Source organism: Bufo gargarizans, chromosome 2, assembly GCF_014858855.1.
Source record: "Bufo gargarizans isolate SCDJY-AF-19 chromosome 2, ASM1485885v1, whole genome shotgun sequence".
NCBI lineage: Eukaryota > Metazoa > Chordata > Amphibia > Anura > Bufonidae > Bufo > Bufo gargarizans.
This window is the reverse complement of record NC_058081.1, coordinates 325,588,934-325,606,752: the sequence shown is the minus strand read 5'-3', so window position 1 is coordinate 325,606,752 and position 17,819 is coordinate 325,588,934. Positions and strand designations below refer to the sequence as shown.

Here is a 17,819-nt window from a genome sequence, read left to right as displayed (position 1 = left end):
TTGTTCTGCGTGGGTGGGCAGAAGAGGAGGATGAGGGTAAGGAGATTGGGAGTGATCCTCCTGATGATGACAGCGAAGTCTCGCCTGTTGGTACTTTGGCACACATGGCTGACTTCATGTTAGGCTGCCTTTCCAGTGACCCGTGCGTTATATGAATTTTAAAAAACACGGATTACTGGTTGTTCACCCTTCTTGACCACCGCTACAAAGAGAACTTCTCACCTCTCATTCCTCTAGTGGAGAGGACAAGAAAATATTCCATCTGTCAACGCTGGCGGCAGAGTCCGTACTTCCTTGGCCAACCGAGGAGGGAAGACAAGGGGAACACACAGCAGTTCTAACAGAGGCAGGGCAACACTCTCCAAAACCTGGGACAGTTTCATTAAACCCCGCTAGCACCCTCACCCTGGTGTGCAGCTTACTGCCACTAGCGTTTGCGCGAACGCGATCGCGCAAACGCTATCAAATATTTGCGGACCGCAAGTTCGTGGCGGGCCCAATTCACTTTAATGGCAGGCGAACCTGAAAAAAACTTCAGCTCAAATAGTCCCACAACATAGACAGTGATATACCAGAGGGGGATCATTGGCAAAAATTCCTACAAAAAATATGTATTTTAATAAGGGGCCATTTTTATGCATCTTAAAGGGAAACTCTAAAAAATTTGCCCCTTCTACCATGGAACTGTATGGTGAACGGACGCCACTGTATGGCATCAGTCTGAGGCATCTGTTAACGCATACATTTTTGGTGTGTATAGCAAAAATAGGATATGAACCCAGCCCTAGTGTCAGAATAAGCACCAGTACAAATCGGAGCAGCGTGGCGGATAGGGGAGGATGCCATGTACTGACAAAGCGCTACCTCATCATCTTTTTTCGCCCGAACATTTGGGGCAAGGAATCCTGCCTCTTGCCAGATGAACTAGATGACAGCACGTGGAAGGTGGAGTGGAGGACAAATGGGAGGAGAGAGGAGAAGGAGAATAAGCAGGACAGGGAGCACCGGAAGTGTGGCTTTGTAGGTTCTGACGGGTTCTGGGCTCCGTGATGGGAGGCCAGGTGCCTTCTTAAGGTGGTCGTCCCTAGGTGAGTGTTGGGCTTACTGTGACATATGCGTTGACAGCACAGGCTGCAGATGGCAACACTATTGTCTGCAGTGGACACGTTAAAAAATTCCCACACTGCGATCTCGGAGTAGGCAGCAACAGCGGGGACCACCCTCCTTGGGCTAATCTGGGTACGGTCGTCAGACTGCTGGGTGGCGACCATTGATACCTCATTTTCCTGATACGATGCCAATAATGGCTGCGCATCGGTAAGGTCTTGTAATGGATGTGAAAATAATTCCTCAGACTCAAGCAGAGGGGATATGGTGGTGGTGGTGCCTTTGGGGGTGCACACAGCAGAGAGTGAAGAGGGTGTAGATAGAGAGGATGAGGAGGGTGCAGAAGAGGAAGGCTGAGTGAGCCACTCAACTAAGTCTGGTGTGTCCTTTGACGTAATCGCACGCACCTTCTGCAAATTCCCACTTAAGCTCCGGCCTGGTGCACCAGCCCGACCCCTACCACGCCTGCAGAATTGCCTGCCTCTTCCTCTGTCTGTCATTTTCAAAATGACCCTGTGACAAAAGTCCCTATAGAAGAGCAGTATTTGTGGAAGAAGGTATATCACACCCCTGCTTCAATCATTTTTTATTTTTTTTGGGGGGGGGACTGGTAAATCACACCAGTAGAAATTATTTCTTTAAATAATGTTTTTCACTCTGTGTAGATGAGGTAACGCAGCAAAACCACAAACAAATGCTACACTGCCTAAATGCACTATATAGAAAGTATATTATTGGTATATAACACCCCTGCTTCAATCAGTTTTTTTGGGGGGCAACTGGTAAATCACATCAGTAGAAATGATTTGTTTAAATAGTGTTTTTCACTCTGTGTAGATGCGGTAACGCAGCAAAACTGCAAACAAATGCTGCACTAACTAAATGCACTATATAGAAAGTATATTATTGGTATATAACACCCCTGCTTCAATCAGTTTTTTTGGGGGGCAACTGGTAAATCACATCAGTAGAAATGATTTGTTTAAATAGTGTTTTTCACTCTGTGTAGATGCGGTAACACAGCAAAACCGCAAACAAATGCTGCACTAACTAAATGCACTATATAGAAAGTATATTATTGGTATATAACACCCCTGCTTTAATCAGTTCTTTTGGGGGGCAACTGCTAAATCACACCAGTAGAAATTATTTGTTCCAATAGCGTTTGTCACTCTGTGTAGATGCGGTAACGCAGCAAACCCGCAAACAAATGCTGCACTACCTAAATGCACTATATAGAAAGTACTGTATATTATTGGTATATAGCGTTCCAATAGCGTTTGGCACTCTGTGTGGCTGTAGTATTGCAGAAGCACTGCACACAACTGCTGCACAATACAATTGCACTATAATATACTTTCTATGTTAGAAAGTATATTATACTGTAAGTATATTACACCCCTCAGTATGTCACACCTATCAGAAGCACACCTATACCAGTCCTTAAAAGGACTTTTGTGGCCCTATTAGCTAGCGTTTTGTGTCCCTAACAGTTTGTCCCTGCTCCACACAGCAACCTCTATCTACACTGGCAAAAGACTGAATGTAAAATGGCGCCCAGATCAGGTTTATTTATAAGGTAGGGGGTATATCCATGTGCTGAAACGACTCAATTGGCTGTCCGGTACCACCTGTTGGATGTGTCATGGGTCAAAGCTCTTCACAATGTAAAAGAATATGGGGGGAGCGAATATCGTCATATGCTCGCCCATTCGGCCAACAGCGAACGAGCAAAGTTCGCAGCGAAACGACCGCCAGGCGAACCGCGAGGCCATCTCTAACTGCCACAAGGAGAGAGACATTTTGGAAGATTGTTAAGGAGTACATAGCAGACCGTGTCAGCGTCCTCAATGATCCCTCAGTACCTTACAACTACTGGATGTCCAAGCTGGACACGTGGCACAAACTGGCGCTCTATGCTTTGGAGGTGCTAGCCTGCCCTGCCACCAGCGTTTTGTCTGAGCGTGTATTTAGTGCTGCTGGTGGCATTATAACAGATAAGCGTATCCACCTGTCAACTCAAAATGCTGGCAGGAATGCTGATGAACATAAAGGCACTTTACATGTGTTGTTTTTAATGTAGTTAATAGACTGTATTCCCATGCACCCCTTCCACCACAAACAAGGGTATATGGTTGAATCTTCCTTTTCTTATCTTCCTCCTCCTCTTCCGTCATATTAACATGAATTGCTTATTCATCACATATGTGGCCTTCGAATATAATTTTTAGAGGGTCCGTTCACCAGCAGGCGCTCACATATAATTTTTTAGAGGGTCCGATCATCAGCAGGCCCTCACATCTAATTTTTTACAGGGTCTGCTCACCAGCAGCCCCTCACATCTAATTGTTTACAGGGTCCGCTCACCAGCAAGCCCTCGCATCTAATTTTTTACAGGGTACGCTCACCAGCAGGCCCTCACATCTAATATTTTACAGGGTCCGCTCACCATCAGGCCCTCACATCTAATTTTTTTACATGGTCAGCTCACCTGCAGGCCCACAACTGAAATCTTTTACTGGGTCAGCTCACCTACAGGCCCGCAACTCAAATATTTTACAGGGTCAGCTCACCTGCAGGCCCAAACCTAAAATATTTTACAGGGTCAGCTCACCTACAGGCCCGCAACTCAAATCTTTTACAGGGTCATCTCACCTGCAGGCCCACAAATCAAATCTTTTACAGGGTCTGCTCACCTGCAGGCTCACAACTCAATGTGAATGAAGCCCTCCTTTATGTGATATACAGGTTGTATCGGAGTGCCTCTTCCTTGTCATTTGTGGCAGAACTTGCACTTTATATATAAGTAAGTATACAGGAAAGAATACATTTTTCCTATAAAATTGATTTTTCACTTTGGTTTTGTGCGTAAAAACATAATTAGATTGTGGGCCTGGTGATCAGTTTAAGGGCTTTTAAGCAGCATCAGCAGCAGCATGGTGACAAAAATGAGTGGCAAGGTGACATACTGTAGAGATGGCAGCATGAGGAGGCCACATAGTGGCACAATGACTGAGTCTGGATAAAAGACTAAGGCCACAGAGTGCTTAGAAAGATGCAGATGGAAAGAAATCTGTGGAGCCAGACCAGGGGCGTAGCTATAATGGAAGCAGGGGAAGCTGCAGCTTTTGGGCCCTGACACAGAAGGGGCCCATCCAGGAGGAGGAAGACTAAAGGATTTGGTCAGGGCCCCCTCAACAGTATTACACAATGAAATTATATACAGTGACAGTATAGACAGTGTATAAAACGGATAGAACAGCGGCCGGCCCTGGTCTGAGAGAGCGATTTTTACTAGCCACAGGAATGGGGGTGGCATGAAAGGAAGGGGTCGTTAAAAAATTACTGTGGGATGGAGACCTATTCAAAAATTTATAGCTACGCCACTGATGCAGCCCACAAAAGCAAGTTGGCAAAAAAAATATACAATGCAACAGCAGTCTGCAAACCCAAAAAAGTACAATAATGCCAAAATAATAGAAAGTATTCTGGTGCAAATGCTACGCTAATATATTTGAGATGCTTGGCAAATCATTTTGTACAAAATTATTTGGGCCCGTCTGCCAAACGTCAAGGCGATCTCAGTAATATGGGAACCTAACACTAAATACCACATTAACTGGTGCTATACTGGCCTCCATTACATTCAGGGAATGCAGGTTTCACATGCATGCCAAGTCCACATTATATTATGCTTCTTATGGTGCCAAAATAGCCTCCATTTTATTTTGGGGATGCAGGCTCCTCATGCATGCTGAACCTACACTATATAATACCACTTTGGTGCCGGCCTCCATTTTCTTCAAGGAATGCAGGTTCCACTAGCATGCTGAGCCCACTCTGTATTCCACCTTACCTGGTGCTCGGGTTCTCCCATTGACTTCCATTATACTCAGGTGCTCGAGCACCCGAATATCACAATGTTTTCGGCCCAAGCCCCCGAGCACTACAGTGCTCTATCAACACTAGTGATTGACACTCAAGTAGTCATGAAACCTTAGTTAGCATAGCCGTGTATATAAGTGGAAAAGTACTGAGGGTACTGGAGTTCAGGAAAACAAAGAAAATTATCAGGCATTATCACAAGTCAGGAAAACAGGTTATTGTGCATAAACATTTGAAGTGTTCATAATAAGATTTTTCTCATAATACTTCTTCATATTAAGACTTTTTCTACTTTTCTCATAATAAGCACGAGTTTATGAAAACATATTTGCTTGTAAAATTAGGGGGGTTTCCACTGGAAATTGTGATTCCTAGAAGACGTGGCAGAAGTGCCTTGCGCTGTTCCCAGATTCTTCCTTGTGCTGATTGTTGGAATCCCCCAAGCTACAATATCAATATCTGGTGATGTATTGATGCTTTACTCTTACTTACTCATGATAGTCAAGATAACTGTAGTTTTATAATTATGATAACTCTTATTGTCAACCATAATTTTATTACCATTAAAAAATGTATAAAGGGAAAAAGTCTGGTACCGTGTTAGCCAATAGAAAACTAGTTTAGTGCTCTCATTAAGAGAAACAAAATAATTTATGAAGAAACAGCAATATATATACAATAAGAACAGAGACATGGGGGAATGAATGGACATTTGAAAAAACAAAACAGAACAACATATTAAAGATCTTGAGAATGAGTCCTTCACTATCTTACAGATAAGGGGTGTAAAAGTTTTATGGTCTCTAAATTGATGGTATCTCAGAGACCTGGTGCCCCAACTATGCCTATAGAAGACTCTTTAGATCTTGTAGTGTGTCATAAATCCCGGGACTGAATTTGTCTATAGACATAGTCGGGGCACCAGGTCTATGAGATAACATCAATTTAGAGACCATAAAACTTTTACACCCCTTATCTGTAAGATAATTAAGGACTCATTCTCAAGATCTTTAATATGTTGTTCTTTTTTTTTTTTCAAATGTCCATTCATTCCCCCATGTCTCTGTTCTTATTGTATATATATATTGCTGTTTCTTCATATATTATTGTAGTACACCTGATGAAGGGACTGGTGATGTATCGAAAGCTTGCTATGTAACATAATTACTTCTATTTTTGTTTGCGATTAAAAGGTATCAAACCTGCAATACTCTTATTTAGTTTCTCTTAATGAGAGCACTAAAATAAACAAAGTAATTGTTTTGCTTTAACTCACTTAAGGTCCTAGTCTGTGTGCTAGTGAGCACTCTGTAGTAGCGTTAGCAACACTTTTATCAGGCAAAACACCATGACACATCCATCAGGTGGGACAGGAAAGCCAATTGAGACGTTTCAGCACATGGACCCCCCCCCCCCCCACCCTATCAAAGAACCCGATCTGGCAGCCATTCTTTGTTTTGCAAGTGTAGAGAGATGTTGTAGCTGGCCAGCTAAGACCTGTCCTAGGTTGGTAATATAGCTTATATGTTTATACAGCTAAGCCTGCCAATAACCTTAATATAGTTCCTATGTTTGTGTGTTAAAGACAAAAGCAGTTATTTACAGTGACTTTGTGTTTGGATGTCATAAAACTGTTATATATTGTGTTCACAGAAGCAGAAAAGATAATATGCCTTTAAGATTCATTATATAATGTAAGGTAAGCTCACTGATACAGCAGAAACAACAGATTGCATAGAGTTAAACTGTTGTTGCTGGGCAGGAGTTTTGAACAATCACACCCAGCCTCACACACAGCCTGTGTGGGAAATTCCCCTAGAAGGAGCTGCTAGAATCATTTCACCAGAGGAGAGAAGCTGAACAGACATTCACTCCACTAAGAGCTGTGTTTTATGGAAGAAGAGAGGCCAAAATAGATATTTAAAACAGTTATATAATGTTCCCACTGTTAATATAGTGTTTTGAACTGTATACTAAACCAGTTATATGTGTGTTTACTTACAGTTCCACCAATTGCAAACTACAAAGTTCACAATCCAAATTCAAATTCCATATTGCAATCCAAATTGCATACAACCATACCAGATCATACTCAACCAATCTGCAAATAGTTACTGCTAACTGCATACTGCAAATTGCGACCAAATTCAGCAAGTAGAACTATTAGTTATACCTCAGATATACCTCTCAGAGAGATCACAAAGTGCTTAAATAACTTAAAGTGAGAGTACAGATACTGAAGAGAAAAATATATCCACCATTTTATGTTGAATAACAAGATTGAACAGTTGAACCACCTTATGCATACCGCCATTTTGTGATAGGTTTTCAACACGTGTTATGTACATGGACTATGTGCTGCGGAGGCGGCAGTGTTATATATGAAGAAAAGTTGAAGTTAATAAAGAAGTTATTTCAAGCATTTGGTGTGCTCTTTAAACCTACTGTTTCCATAGAATTGCGTCAGAGTAATAGACAATCTGGTTAGACTAAAAAGTCTGAGATATCATAATTCTTCTAAATGCCACAGCGGAAAAGGTACTTCATAGTGCTGCACCTGCCACAGTGGAACTATTACCCTCAGAGGACGAAGTGATAGCGGAGACACCTCAGCAGAGCTACCATAGAGACCATAGAATGTGTGCATTAGTCAAACTGCTGCCGACTCTTAAAGTGGCAGAAAGGCAAAGCCAAAATAGTCAGAGAAATCCCTAGCGATCCCTAGCGAGGGAAAGATCGGGGAGGCGCAGATCTGGGGGGTATAGAGACACTACCTGATTTCAGGCTCTGATCTGCAGAGCGCAGATCAGAGCCTGAAACCAGAAAAAAAAAGAGAAAGAGCTGCATGGTGGGAGGCCAAAGTCCAGAGCTAGAGTGCCTGCACTGCTATCCACGGAGAGACCATGTACTGCAGCCAGCTAGTTTCCCGCCACTAGGCCCAAAGCCTGTAAGCAGCGTATCCAAGCCAGCGCATCGCAAGTCTGCACAGAGCATCGCAATTCAGCACAGAGAATCGCATCATATCAAGAAAAGACACATCTCCTTTAAGATAAGGTCAGAGCTTTCCTTTAATTACTCCTCTAATTACTATCATTGCATATAGGCTTTGGCATAAAGAGACAATTTTTTGTGTTCAGAATTAAGAGACTTTAACTCAAAAACACAGGACAGATTGTAGTCTGTGGACTCTAAAGTATTTAAAATGAAAGTCATGTATTGCCTGCATCTATTGCTATTGCATTTAAAGTGCAAGTCATTTATTTCTGCATTTGTCAATATTGCATTTAAAGTGAAAGGTCCTTTATTATTTGTATTGATTGTTATAGCATTTAAAGTAAAATGTCTGAGCCTAGAATTGCCATGCCACTGTTAGAGGATGTAAAGATAGATAGAGTAGAAGTTGAAGAGCAAGGGAACCTGTATGAGGTAGAAGAGTCTGATGCAGCATTAGTCTTGCCTCAAACAAATATAGCCCAAGCAGATGAACTAAGACGTTTATCACGTGCCAGAAAAACAGTTTTGGAACAGTTTTCATTTATTTACTTTTACAGCGTTCATCTGAGGAGTTAGGTCATGTGATAGTTTTATAGGGCAGATCGTTATGGACGTGGCAATACCTAAAATGTATACTTTTTCTTATTTATTAAAGTTTAAACAATAATAGCATTTCTGAAACCCCCAAAAATGATGTTTTAGTGTCTCCATAGTCTGAGAGCCATAGCTTTTTTATTTCTTGGGCGATTGTCTTAAATAGGGTATCATTTTTTGCAGGATGAGGTGACGGTTTGATTGGTACTATTTTGGCGGTCATAAGCCTTTTTGATCACTTGCTGTTGCACTTTTTGTGATGTAAGTTTTCTTTTATGGTGTTTATCGGACGGGGTCTATCATGTGATAAATTTATAGAGAGAAGGTCGTTACGGACGCGGTGACACCTAATATGTGTATTTTATTTTATTTTTTCATTTTTTATAGGAAAAGGCAATTTCTTTTTTTAATTTACATTTTTATTTATTTTTTTATTTTTCATTTTTATTATTTTCACTTTCTTTTTTATCAAGTCCCTCTTGGATCATAAAGATCCAGTGGGGCTCATGGCTGTACTATACTTTGCAATGCTCTTACTTTGCAAAGTATAATACTATTAGATGCCCTGTAGGTGGCAACAGCGGACGCTTTTGCAAAGCGTCCGGTTGCCATGGCAACCATCGGGTGCTGCCATCACAGCACAGCAGCCCCGATGGTTGAGAGAGGGAGCTCCCTCCCTCTATTAACCCCATGGATGCCGCAACCGGTTACAGCAGAGTGTCAGTATAGAGCCGACACTCACTGCTGATGGCGGCGGCTCAAGAATGGAGCCGCCGCCATCACACACAGCAGGGGGACTGGGGGCAGCGCTGGAATGGGGGGGTATGGCCGCCAACATTGAGGGAGGCTGGGGAAGGAGGGGCAGGGAGAATGCATGGGGCGGGGAGGGGGCAAACCGCATCAGGGGCAGACTACATGAATATGGATGGCGCGGGGGAACTGAATCAGGGGCAGGCGCGGACAGGGTGGTGTTGGAGGTGCAAGATCGGGGGGCACAGAGACACTACCGGATTTCAGGGTCTGATCTGCAGAGCGCAGATCAGAGCCTGAAACCAGCATTTTTTTCACTGACGCAATCCGATTGGTTAGTCTGCACAGACTAACCAATCGGATCGATTGCCGGCAAGGGGCCACTCGGATTGGTCCCTTGCCGGCATTACTGCACTGTATGCTGTCCATGACAGCAGCAGTGCAGGGGCAGAATCTTTAATCCAAGAGCTTTGCTGGTTTGACGTTTATAGACGTGATAGCTGCACGGGGCATGTGCAAATATCACGTATATAAACGTATTGCAGTCGTGAAGCGGTTAAAAGAGAAAAAGTTCACCAGAATGTATGATAAGTGGAAATGATACATTAAAGACATAAATGATACATTAAAGTAAAAAGCTAAAGCAAGAAAGTATAAAAAGGAACTTGAGTGATATGGTAGAGACAGTAGAAGATTCTGAATCAGAGCTTATGGCAGTGGTCGTTTAAATAGACATATTGGGTATTGTCTCATCCGTAACAACCGTCTCTATAAAAATATCACATGATGCACCCCCTCTCCTGAACGCTGTAGAATAAATAAAACTGTGCTAAAACAACAGTTTTTTTGTCACCCTATATGACAAAAAGTGCAACACCAAGCGATCAAAAAAGCGTATGTCCCCCAAAATAGTACCAATCAATGCGTAATCTCATACCGAAAAAAATGAGCCTCTACAAAAGGCAGTCGCCCAAAAAATAAAAAAAAACATAGCTCTCGGAATATGGAGACACAAAAACATGATTTTTTTTGTTTAAAAAATGCTTTTATTGTGATAAAAAAGCCATTCTTTGTCACCTTGCATCACAAAAAGTTTAATACCAAGTGATCAGGCAGTCGCCCAAAAAATAAAAATAAATATGGCTCTCAGAATATAAGGCACTTTTTAGTTTCGAAAATGCTTTTATTGTGATAAAAGTGAAAACAAAAAATAGACATATTAGGTATCGCCATGTCCGTAACAATCTGGTCTATAAAAATATCACATGACCTAATGCAATTTTTTTGTCACCTTATCTCACAAAAAGTGTATTACCAAGCGATCAAAAAGTCATATGCACCCTAAAATAGTACCAATCAAACTGTCATCACATACCGAAAAAAATGAGCCCCTACATAAGACAGTCACCCAAAAAAAAAAAATATATATGGCTTTCAGAATATGGAGACACTAAAAAATCCTGTTTTTAAAATGCTTTATTATGTAAAACTTAAACAAACGTTAGTCATATTGTGTAGTCATATTTGGTATTGTCACATCCATAACAATCTGCTCTATAAAAATAGTACATGACAGGGGCGTAGCTAAAGGCTCATGGGCCCTGGTCCAAGGGTTCAGCTTGGGCCCCCCCTTCCCTCAGTGTTTTGTGGCTAGGGAAGCACATAGCCTTCATGCTACCTGTGGCAAAAAATTGAAACAGTAGACCCCCCCAACCCCCCCATGCCAAATTCTTGACCTAACCCCTTCCCTCCAGCCAGAGCTATAACTTGACCAGCATGCACTTTCTATAATACTGGTGTCTTTCTATAATACTGGTATCTTCTTATGTGGCACAAGGGTCTTTGGGCCCCCCTCAGGCTCCTGGGCCTGGTAGCGACTGCTACCTCTGCACCTCCTATAGCTACGCCCCTGGTACATGACCTAACCTGTCAGATGAACATCGCAAAAGATAAAAATGGTGCCAAAACAGCTTTTTTTTGTTAACTTGCCTCACAAAAAGTGTAATATAGAGCAACCAAAAATCATATGTACCCTAAAATAGCACCAACAAAACTGCCGCCTTATCACATAGTTTCCAAAATGGGGTCACTTTTTGGGAGTTTCTACTCTAGGGGTACATCAGGGTGTCTTCAAATGTGACACAACAACTTAAAATTATCCCAGTGAAATCTGTCTTCCAAAAACCATATGGCGTTCCTTTCCTTCTGTGCCCTGCTGTGTGCTCGTACTGCTGTTGAGAATCAGGGTAATAAATATTGAGTTTTTTTTGGCTGTTAACCCTTGCTTTGTTACTGGAAAAAATGAATTAAAATGGAAAATCTGGCAAAAAAAAGTAAAATTCTGAAATTTTATCTACTCAGAGATAAGGTATAGTCGAAATATTTCCTCCTGTTCTGTGCTTTTGACTCACACCTGGTTTTGGCTCACAATGACTAATTAAATAACTGATCAAATAACTGAAGTGTGAACTTTTTACAGTAACAATATTTTTGATCTGGGGTGACCAAAATTTAGCATTACGTGGTATTTCTGCTTTATAGTGCCTTAACACGAACCAGATTTAGCTGTAGGAATTTTCTGCAACTGAAAATCAGTTCCATTCACCTTGCAGAAATCCAATTTAACAGATTTTTAGTCACAGAAATTTTCTGCAGCAAACTGTGACGTGTTTAGGCACCCTAATACTAACGGCACATGAAGTCTCATATGACTCCTTATTACAGAGCCACAGGGAGTTTTGGTGAGTGCCCGTGTGTATTCTGTTTTTATCTAAATTAAAATCTCAGGCAAAACAGTGAGCGATTGAAACACTAAAGGGTCCTTTAAAAGGGATGAGAATCCACCAGATAATTGCTAAGAAATGTTTATAGGAATGCTCGTTAGCAATTATCTGGTGGTCTACGGGTGCCGCCGATTACTCGATAATTGAGTGAAATGCTCATTCAGTGGTTAATTGAATCATTTTTGTAGGCACCTAAATAGTTTGCCGGCAGCAGATCATGCTGTCTGAACAAGCTCTGTTGCTGGCAAACAACGAGTCTGTATGGGGAAGAGTGATGGCATTTGTGATTGCTCCTCCCCATACTGTGGTGGAGATCACTAAATTGTCTCGTCTAAAGGGACCTTAAGTATAAAATTGCAGAGCTTCATTACATGATTAAGGATTAATTACACGACTGGAAACACGAGTTCACACAGTGTTTTGGCATTATGTTTGGTGAGAGTGGAAAATTTTAGTGATATGACACTTTTTATAAATGCAGTTCTTATCGAAACTGTGTCACCAGCTTTGTATATTGGCACAGTGCTGGTAAAGGGCATCTGTCAGCAGATTTGTACGTATAAAATTGGCTGACCTGTTGCATGTAAAGTCAAAGTACAGAGGGTGCGGCAGTTGCAGAGAGAGCTGAGCCTCTAGAAGTAACAACAATGCCCCATTGCTCCCAGAGGCTCATTTGCATAAAGCAAAACTTCATATTTCTTATCAATGTGGACACATATGAACATGGGACCAACACAGATGCCATCAGCTGCAAGTGCACATGCAACAGGTCAGCAAGTTTCATAGGTGCAAATCTGCTGACAGATGCCCTCTAAAGGTTCAAGCTAGGGTAGTGGTGGTAACCTATGGCACGGGTGCCAAGAGGCGGCACTCAGAGCCCTCTCTGTGGGCACCCGCACCCTGGAAAAAGTCTATGGTGTACCAACATGTCTTAGACTTTCCTGTCATTCATCAGCGCAGGGCGTACTATGAACAGCACAGGCAGTTTATTAAATGTAGGCAAGCTATTATAGCTGTGATAAAGTACATGGAAGATATACAATATTGGACTGTAGTATTCAGGGTAAATTGCTGTGTTGGCACTTTGAGATAAATAAGTGGTTTTTGGGTTGCAGTTTCGACACTCGGTCTATAAAAGGTTTGCCATCACTGAGCTAGGGCGTCAAACTATTCCACGTGAACAGCACATACATAGAGCCCTGGTCTTAGCTCAGGAGTACAATGCAATATAAGGTGGCTAAATGTTATGCTTATTTGAGTGCATGTTAAAAGAAAAATACAGACCCTCTTTATATTCTCTTGGTATTTGTCCTTTGTCATAGTATGAAAGTAAGGTTACAGACACCATCAATTTTGTAAGCCAAAATTAGGAGTGGATCATTAAAGTAAAAAAAGTATAAAGGACAGATACTGTACAACTTCTCATTTTTTTATTCAGTCTTCGTTCTGCATCCAAAAACCTTATATTTCTAACTATATAAGCGACATAGCTCGATTGCATCATCAAGCAAGCATATAGATTGTGTGTGTACTGAAAATCTTTACTAAAGAAGTCAATGATCTTTAATTGCAGTGGGAACATACACAAATACACAAACCGAGGTTCAATGAGGGTTAAAGAAAGTAGGTCAATCAATTATTTCACCAATATATACTATAGAAGGGAGCTTAGCTGCCCTGATAGTGGTTTTTAAAATAACTTTATACTGACTATGCTTAATGAAAGGCTTTCTCCAGATTTGGTTGCATCTGCTCACACAACCAAAGGTAAACTATCTTCCATCACTACATTACGAAGCAAGTATCTGGTCAACTCCCAAGAAATACAGTATAAGGGATCATTTACATGACCGTATGCTCGCCATGCCCATGTTGCGGACGGTGTGAACTCCGTAATGTGGTGCAAACCCATTGACTTGAATGGGTCCTCGACATGTCATATCTTTTGCACTGGAAGCCCATGGAAGGGCTTCTGAATGTTTCTGTGCCTTTCTGATCCGCGCCTCCACCCCGCAATAGATAGAATGTGTCCTATCTTTTGCTGTATCAAGCAGATCGCGGACCCATTCAAGTCAATGGGTCTGCACTGCAGCACAGAGTTCACGGCCAGTGCCCGTGTATTGCGTGTGAATAAGCCCTAAGGGTATTGCCACATGGTCAGGTTTATTGATGCAGATCTGAAAGCCAAATCCATGAGTGGATTCAAAAAAGATAAGAAGTCATATCAGTCCTGTGTACCTTCTCTCTTTTTATGACCCTCTCCTGATTTTGGCTTCCAAAACCGCATCAGGGAACCTGACCGTGTGGTCATACCCTAATAACGAACAGTAGTTAACCTTTGGCTACAGAGAGGGAAGAAGCTAACCTTATTTTACTCATTTATATAGCTCTGACATATTCTGCAGCACTTTACAGACATTAGCATCATGCTGGTTACGAATAGTCGGGCGGCACTGCGTGAAGGTATGGGTGCACGGTTAGCGGACGTCACTCCGGATGCTTGAATGAAGGAAGGAACCGGCACTCCGTTGTACTGCAATTATATCAGGTTTATTCGCCACTCATAGAAGAGGTGACGCGCGTTTCGACACATGCTGCTCGCATTGCTTTGATAAATGCACTTGCATGTGTCGAAACGTGCGTCACCTCTTCTATGAGTGGCGAATAAACCTGATATAATTGCAGTACAAAGGATTGTGGGTTCCTTCCTTCATATTAGCATCACGCTGTCCCCAATGGGACTCACAAACTAAGTTCCCTATCAGTATGTCTTTGCAGTGTGGGAGGAAACCGGAGTACCTGGAGGAAACCCACGCAAACCTGAAGAGAGCATACAAACTCCATGCAGATGTTGTCCTTGGTCAGATTCAAACCTAAGACTCCAGTGCTGCATGGCACCAGTGCTAACCACTGAGCCACCGTGCTGCCCAACCATAACTTTTTATACACCATGTATGCAGGATAACAGGCTGAACTGGATAGACAGATGTCTTTTTTCAGCCTTATAGACTATGTTACAATGTATGTCTTATAGTTTTATAGTTTACCGTTTTACAATAACCTGATTAAAATATGAGAAACCTAGCTAATTCAGTAAATCTTATTCACTAACGTTAGTTCAAGCTGCAAATCCCCACTAAAGTCATGGTAACCAGTCATCTGTCTAGTGAAAGTTATACAATGAAAAGCAAATGTTTGACTAGTTGCTATGGTTTTAAAGTAGATTTGCACATATTTGAAATGTACCTAAATTATCCTACGGTGCAATGTCATATCCTGTCAGCAGGTCACACAACATGGTATTGTGTGCATAGGTAAAATATAATCTCCAATGATTCGAGGGCTGAAGCAGTCCTGGACTCATTACATGGTAGCAGAGTGCCATGTGTAACATAGTCAGTATTGTTAAACATATACTAATGTGTAGTATTCTCGTTTGAACGGACACGTTCCCATGCTGGAGCGCTCCTAAAGAGTTCATGTTTTAAAGATGACAAGAATACAATGAAGTAGGGCGTTCCACTCAAATGAAAGTGGGCCTCCCCTTGTCATCGAGGAGAATAGACCTACGAGGGAAGGGGGAAAGGCGGGCACTTCTCTGCAAGCACCAGGCAGCAGCAGGGCAGGGTTTACTCCACTGTAGTTTACATGGAGGAAGGGGGGCAATGGAGGCTGCCCTTCAAAGGCAATGCACTATCACATGGTCTGGACGGTGTGCTAAGAAGCTTACTATGAGCGCTGAAAACATTCTTACCTGTCGTACACATAAATGACTCATGTTTACTAATGGGTATTATGAGAGATGTATACCAGGGATGGTAGAACAGCAGCAGCACTACCTTCATCCTTTCATCCGCCCTGTCAGCTTATATGATTAGGACCTGCATCGTCCTAATGAGATTTAGCAAGGCCATGAAAAGGGTAATGACATCAAGATTTAACCACAATTCTACCTTTCGACCTTCACAAGCGCCTGAAGCTGAGATCAGTAGAAAATGATTCATTCACACTGCGCAGAGATAAAGGGCTTCTTCATCCAGCCAACACGAGAAATCTACTATGAAATGTGAGGATAGGTAGCAGTCGTTAGACAAAACCTCAAGCATTTTCTTACGATTCAGTAACATAAAATCTACATTCCTGTGTACACACACCACCGCCATACACTCAGGAGCTGTATAATGCAGTAAAGCTGTTTTCTGCAAGGCGGTTGTTCAGCTTCTGATCAGAGGACCTCACGTATATGGAAGCAGAGAAGAAGCATGCTGTCTGATTTCCCCTAACCACACATGTGCTTGCAGACTGACATGCGGCACAAGCACCATCTGCACACATGTGTGAGGAGCACACGATCCATCCTAAGGTGGGGTCTGTGTAGACATAGAATCCCACCAGCATCAGACAGGCCTCCAGTGCTTTGTAAGGATCAGCCAGCAGCATCATGGCTTCAAACACAACACCTTCCTCTTCCCCTCCACATATCCAAGCTAAACATCAATCAAATATTGGATATGAAATGGATGTGCCTTACCTGTGGACGGACAGAAGATGAGGATGATGGGTGATCAGAGAGCACGCCTGCTGTGTGTACACTGTGTGATGGTGACGGATCTGCACATGTTCCATCAGAGCTGGGTTAAGAGGAGGAATGAGTGGGAGGAGACTGTCTGAAACAAATCCACACCGTACAAGCTGTAGCAAGCTGCATGCATCATCTTGGTCCCAGGGAGTGGTCCATACCCAGAGCCTGAGAGTCATCTGAGCTCACCCTAAATTATCTCTTAGGCTTTGGCTAATAATTCATTGAAAAATATAACATTTATTCAAAATGTAAATCCTTATTTGTGCGTAATTATACCATAAGGGTGAAATCAGATCAACAAATGTCCTGTTCAGATGGTGTCCAAGTGTTGAATGGACAGCACAAAACTGAACGCTGACCCATTAAAAGGGAATGCTGCCGAAAAGTCGCTATCGTTTTTGTGGTGGATGTACCTGCTGTAATAAATGGTTTGGAGAATTGATGGGATCTGTTCATAAATTATGGATAGATACACTGTAGATAGATAGATAGATAGATAGATAGATAGATAGATAGATAGATAAATAGATACATAGAAGATAGATGAATTGACAGATTGATAGATTGATACACAGATAGATAGACTGTAGATAGATGAACAGATGGGAGACAAATAGATGATTGATACATAGACACATAGATACACAGATGGATAGACTGTAGATAGATAGATACATGTAAATACATGTATATATATATAGATAGATAGATAGATAGATAGATAGATAGATAGCAGTGATGAGCGGCAGGGGCAATACTCAAATTCGCTATATTTTGCGAATATTTGGGCGAATATTCATCATATATTCGCAAATTCGAGAACTCGTGATCTCCAGTCATTATTTTCTTGATTATAAAAATCGGCAATCGGAAACATTTGCAATCAATACTACTCCTAAAGTCAAAGATATTGCAGCCTTATCATTGGCCCACAAGCAAGAAGCAGTGAGGGATCATGTGTACTGATGAAAAAAATATAGAAGATTCGCGATTACGAAGATATAGCACTATATTCTAGATATTCGCAAATAGATAGATAGATACTGTGATATATAGACACTGTGATAAATAGATAGATAGATAGATAGATAGATAGATAGATAGAAAGATAGACTGTAGATAGA

General features: G+C 41.8%; 1 protein-coding gene across 1 annotated transcript in view; it reads right to left on the bottom strand.

Moving 5' to 3' along the window:
- Positions 1-16,737, bottom strand: part of SLC6A15 (solute carrier family 6 member 15) — a 104,764-nt gene extending 88,027 nt beyond the window's left edge. Inside the window, exon 1 of the mRNA XM_044277252.1 lies at positions 16,645-16,737. The gene's annotated coding sequence lies outside the window, so the exon portion shown is untranslated. The remainder of the gene's footprint in view (positions 1-16,644) is intronic.
- Positions 16,738-17,819: the final 1,082 nt, after the last annotated feature.